Genomic DNA, 5,891 nt, shown 5'->3' on the forward strand with positions numbered 1-5,891 from the left:
TGAGAGGTCAGATTTCCCCAGAAGGGAGGGTATTTTCACTCCCAGGCATCGTGGGAAGAGTTGGATCCTGGGTCAGGAAATAAGGACTCAGAAGGGGGTCTTAAACAGGGTATCCCTTGAAGGCAGACATATGCCACCCCTGTGTCTGTTAGCCTTGTTCAGGCTGAATGAGGAGCAATTATAAGCATTGTATTAGTCCGTTTTCACAGTGCTGATAAAGACATACCCGAGACTGGGCAATTTACAAAGGAAAGACATTTCATGGAGAACTCATAGTTCCACGTGGCTGGGGAAGCCTCACAATCATGGGGGAAGGCAAGGAGGAGCAAGTCACATCTTATGCAGAAAGTGGCAGGCAAAAAGAGCTTGTCCAGGGGAATTCCTTTTTTAAAATCAGATCTCATGAGACTTATCTACTATCACAAGAACAGTACAGGAAAGACTTGCCCCCATGATACAATTACCTCCCACCATGTCCCTCCCACAACATGTGGAAATTCAAGATGAGATTTGGGTGGGGACACAGCCAAACCATATCCAGCATTTTGTGCACCCAACTGCTGTGCACCTCCAAGATTTCTGCTCATACATACCACTCCACACACGTAAGTTACTTGCAACTTCCCTTATTCCTGAGGGCTCCTGAGAAGCCCTGTACCACATCTGGCTTTGTCAAGGCACCATGGAGGTAGTGAGTACACGGCTCAGCAGTAATTTAGGAATAACTTGGGCTCTAGTTCTTGCGACACCACTTATTAGCATTTATTGACCAAACTGCTGCTACTTCTTCCATTTATTGGCAAAAAAATAAAAAAGGGAAGCAATACTTGCCATTTCTGTTTCCCAAGGATCCGATGAGGATGACATGAGAGAAAGGATATGAAAGTGATCAGTGAGCTGTAAAGCATTATTCCTTCACATGCTCTCCTGCCTCAGGCCCTCTGTACTAGCTGCTTCCTCTTCCTGAAATACTTTTCACCTAGATATCCCAATGATGTGCTCCCTTACTTTCTTCAAGGGTCTGCTAAATGTCGCTTTGTCAGAGAGGCCTTCTCTGGCTGCTTTGTATAAATAGCAATCTTCCTAACCCCCTTGCTTTTACTATTTGCCCCCAGACACTGCTTTATTTTCCCCCATAGCACTTTCCACCATCTAACACATATTTTGGACATTCTTTCACTGACTCCATAAGGAAATGGAATTTTGTCTGTTTCAATGATGACCATACCCTTTGTGTCTAAAGAGTGCCTGACACATAGTAGGCACTTAATAAACGTTAGTGAAAGAATGAATTAAACAATTAATTGTAATACATTATTAGATATGCCTAAGTCTCCATAACATAAATATATTCCAAAGTTAAAGAAAAATTATTTACTCATTGCTCTCATTGTACAAACTACTGACAGGCCTGTGACGAAAATCAGAAATATCTCTCGGCTCATAGACATTTTCCCTAGCCTGGCTAATTTTGAATTATAACCGTAAGAACCTTCAATTCACGGTTGGCCCTTTCCTCTGTTTTTTAAGCCTTTAGGCTTCAAGCACAAAAATTGCATCTGCAGGCAACTACATAAGGTTCCTTATGAACAAAGTTTTCCTGCAGGTCTAATAAAAAGATAACAGAAGCAAAACATATTAAATTTCTCTTTTCACTGCCTTATTTCCTTTAGGCTTACTGCCTGAGTTTCTTTGTCTTTTTTCCAGATTTCTCTGAGAATCCTAGCTGCTCTAGATGACTTTTCTAATACAACGTAACATTTGCAGAGGGTATTTCATTTTTCAAAAACAATATTCTGAGGCTTCTTATACTTGGCCTTCTTGAACATTAAAGACATTGACCTGATGCTTTGGTCCCATCACCTCTGGGATCTCATCTCCCACTTCACTCTCCTCCCATGCCAGTTGAGCCACATAGGCTGCCTTGAACATACCAGGCATGTTTCCACCTCACAGGCTTTGCTCTGGCTGTTTCTTCTGCCTGGAACTCTCTTCCCCACATATGTCCTTAGTAGACTCCTTCACTTCTTTCTATTGTTTGCTCAAATTTATCTTCCCAGTGAGGCCAGTGCTAACTTACTTGATATTGCAAGAGGCTGCTCCTCCTGACTCACAACCCACTCCCCCAAGCCCCTTTTCCACCTCTTTTTTTCATAGCATTATTATTTTCTAAATCACTCTATAATTTACTTTTTATTTACATTTATTATTTATTCCTTTATGTATTTATTACTTATTATTTATTCTTTTCTCCTATAACATAAGCTCCATGACAGTAGGAATTACTTTTTCTTTTTTTGTTTTGTATTCCAAGGATCCAGAATAGGGCTAAACACAGAGTAGGTAGTCAATAAATATTGTTGATTAAATGAGAAAATGTAAAGATGAGTGAGATGATTTATGTATTTCTGGCTTTCCTTGCCCAGATCAGGAATTTTAGGGAATCTGAAATCCTAATGCTTTCTCAAATATATGGCCTCTAATTTGCTTCTGTTTGCTTCATAGGAACGTTATGCTGCTGAGCGGTACTTCAGTTCCACAAGCTTGATTGAAAACCCACTGGGAAACTGGCAGTCATTGTACTGGGCAACAGGGATACAGAAATGAGTAAGACACAGTTCCTAACTTCAAGAAGGTAGACAGAAATGTGAACAAATAAATTATAATTCAGCTTCACAGACTCAAAGTAAAGAGCTAGCCTAGAGGGAAGAGATCAGGATCTCCACATGGAATAGGAGAAGGGTATCAAGGAAGACTTCCCAGAAGAGGTTATTTGTAAGCAGAACAAGATTTTCCAAGATGAAATAGACTTGGATAGATCCACAGACTGAAGAAGGTAATTCCAGGGAGAGGGAACAGCATTAGTGAAGCCACCAAGCAATGTGGTGCGTAGTTATAGGGATCTATAAGTTCGGTATTTCTGTGTAACAGAATACAAGATAATCAGTTCCTTTTGGAAAAAATAATAACTACAATAATAATAATAGCCTATACACAGAGAACCTAACATGTACCAGGCAGGGTTCTAAGTCTTTGTACATTAGCACATTTGTTTTTCCCTACAACACTATGACATAGGCATGATTATAATTCCTATTTTATAGATGAAGAAACTGAGGCACAGAGAGATCACCATGAAAGATGATTGGTATCACACAGCCTCTCAGAAAGTAGGATAAATGTTTTGTTTCTATTAAAACAAGATAGAAACTAAATTTTAAAAGTCTGATCTAGCTTAATCTAGGCTTGGTATACTCAGAGGAAAGCAAGAAAGAATAATTTGTGATTAAAGGAAGAGAACTTCTTTTAAGACTTTGAAAATAGTAGTTTTGTTGTTATTGTCTTCTTAGCACATAAGAACTTTTAATGCAAATTAATAGAAAGAGCAAATATTTCCTACAGAGTGAGCCAAAAAGAGTATGAAAAGTGGAGATAAGTATGTTTTTTAATATTTTACAGAAAGGTATATTAAAAGTTTATAAAGGTCCACTGGATATTTATTTTCCCTCCTCCAGTAACAGTCTTAAATAAATATAGTTTGGACAATAAAGTGCTTCAATATCGTATACTGAAAACCAATAAAAAATACCAGTCACTTGGAAGTGTTCCTGTTTGGAGGCCGACCTGGCCCTTACGCAGCAGAGTCAGAAGGTGAAAGGTTGAAAGTGCGTCCTTGATTTTAGACTGAACATAAAGTGTAGACTTGGGTTTTTTAAGCCAAAGATAATTTTCTTTCCTTCTTTTCTTTTAACGTTAATTAGCCATTAATGTGGACAGTTTCAAGGATCCAAGTCAATTAGGACACTGTGTGTAACTTTTTCAAGCTGAAGGCAGCATGCCCTTCACATTTATAGGTAGTGTACTCTGGATAAAATCTCTTTGCAAGGAACAATAAAAGGCTGAATAATGAAGACCATGAGCCTAGGATTGATGTAATAAAAGAAGTTCTCAATATTTTGGCACTTCTCTTCTGATGTAAAGTGTGTGTTATTCTCATTTAGTGGGCAATGGCCAAGTGGAATAAGAGAAACGTGTGTTAATCCACTGCTGTTCTAAAGTGATGGCAGAAAGCATTTGCTGCATTTCCCATTTGGAGCCTGTAGCCCCTTTGATTCACACCTATTTTTTCCAGATTAGATCTCGGCCATATTATTTATATGGCACTACCATATTCAATTCATGCATTACAGCCTGCCTCACAATGTAGCTATTCTTAACCCTAGAGAGACAAATGACAGTATTTGTTAATTGCATTTTTAAAGTTATGTAATGTCTGCCAACCCATTAGGATCTTTTCTTAATGAGTTTTGCTTCTCTACTTTTAATACTACCAACATTTCCATTTAAAAGATAAACAAGCTTCTCTTGATAGCACCAAATTCCCTACTTATATACAATGGTCTTTTCTACATAAACATTTCTAAGGAGATAATATATTACTGATCAAAATTCTTCCATATTTGTTTATAACTGGAGTTGGCAAATCACGGCCTGTGGGCCAAATCTAGCCTGCCACCTGTTTTTGTAAATAAAGTATTACTGGAACACAGCCATGTTCATTGGTTGACGTATTGTCTAAGGCTGCTTTCATGCTTCAATGACAGAGTTGAATAATTGCAGTTGAGGCCATTATGGCCCACAAACCCTAAAATATTTACTTTCTGGTCCTTTTTAGAAAAAGTTTGCCAACCTTTGGCTTAAAAAAGTCTGTATTCTCTTGTAACTTTGTCAGTAACATATGTTACATTATTGCTTTTTCTACCTAGGATGGATTCTAAATTAATACAGTTCTTAAGAATAGCCCAAGAAGCAAGTTTAGATTTAAAAAGCCCAAAAAGAATCAAGTTAGTTTTTGTTGTCAGGTCTTAGAGATACAGTGATAGACAAGGATAGACACAGGGTCCCCCCCTGAAAAAAGTTTACAGTCTAGAGAGAGTAACTGACAAAATAACTAGAGTACACAGTGACCAATCTAAAATAAGGGAAGTATAATTTTCTTTGACAGCAAAAGGGCAGGGGAACTTTAGCACTTCAAAGATGACTTTTAAGTTTGGAGGCAAGTAGCTAACTGGATCAGGTGTTGGGTGTGTGTATTGGGGGAGAGGATGGCAGGACGGAGTCATTAAAGCAAGCAAAATGAAGAGTATGAGTGAAGGCCCAAGATACGAGAGGATAGGATATCAGGAAGCACCACACATCATCATGATTGGACCATAGAGAAGAATGGAAAAAAGGGCAACAGGTGAGTGGGAGCCGCCTGGTTATGAAGCACCTCCTACATGTGAGGCAATGGGAAACCCCCAAAGAGTTTTGAAGAGAAATCAGAAATGTCCAGATTTTCCATTTTAGAGAATATTACTCTGGCTGTAAGTAAGGAAAGGATTACTGAGAACTTTTGGAAAAGGAGCAGTTAGAAGATGGTGGTTAAAATTCAGGTGACAGGTATCAGTGGCTTGAATTAGATTATTGGAGATGATAAGAGAGAGCTATGGATTTGGAGAACTATTTCAGAGCAAGAATTGACAAGCTTTAATAAGTATGTGAATGTGGGAGTTGAGGGAAAAGGAGAATTTTAAAACAATTCTTCAGTTTCTGTCATGGACAACTTTGTGAATGGTGATGCTTTTCTAAAGGCCTAAATGGAGTGGGAATGTAGAAAAGGATGATGACATGTGTTTGAAAACACTGGGCTTAAGGTATCTGTGCGATGTTCAGAGAGAGCACAATTATGGATAGTTGGATGTTTGCCTCTGAAGCTCAGAAGGGGTCTGGGCTGAAGATAAGGCACAGAGGTCATTAGCATCAGGTGCATTTAATACACCTAACATACTGAACATAATACCTTAGCCTAGCCTACCTTAACCGTACTCAGAACACTTTACATTAGCCTA

This window comes from Trachypithecus francoisi, unplaced genomic scaffold (assembly GCF_009764315.1).
Source record: "Trachypithecus francoisi isolate TF-2019V2 unplaced genomic scaffold, Tfra_2.0 Lachesis_group15, whole genome shotgun sequence".
NCBI lineage: Eukaryota > Metazoa > Chordata > Mammalia > Primates > Cercopithecidae > Trachypithecus > Trachypithecus francoisi.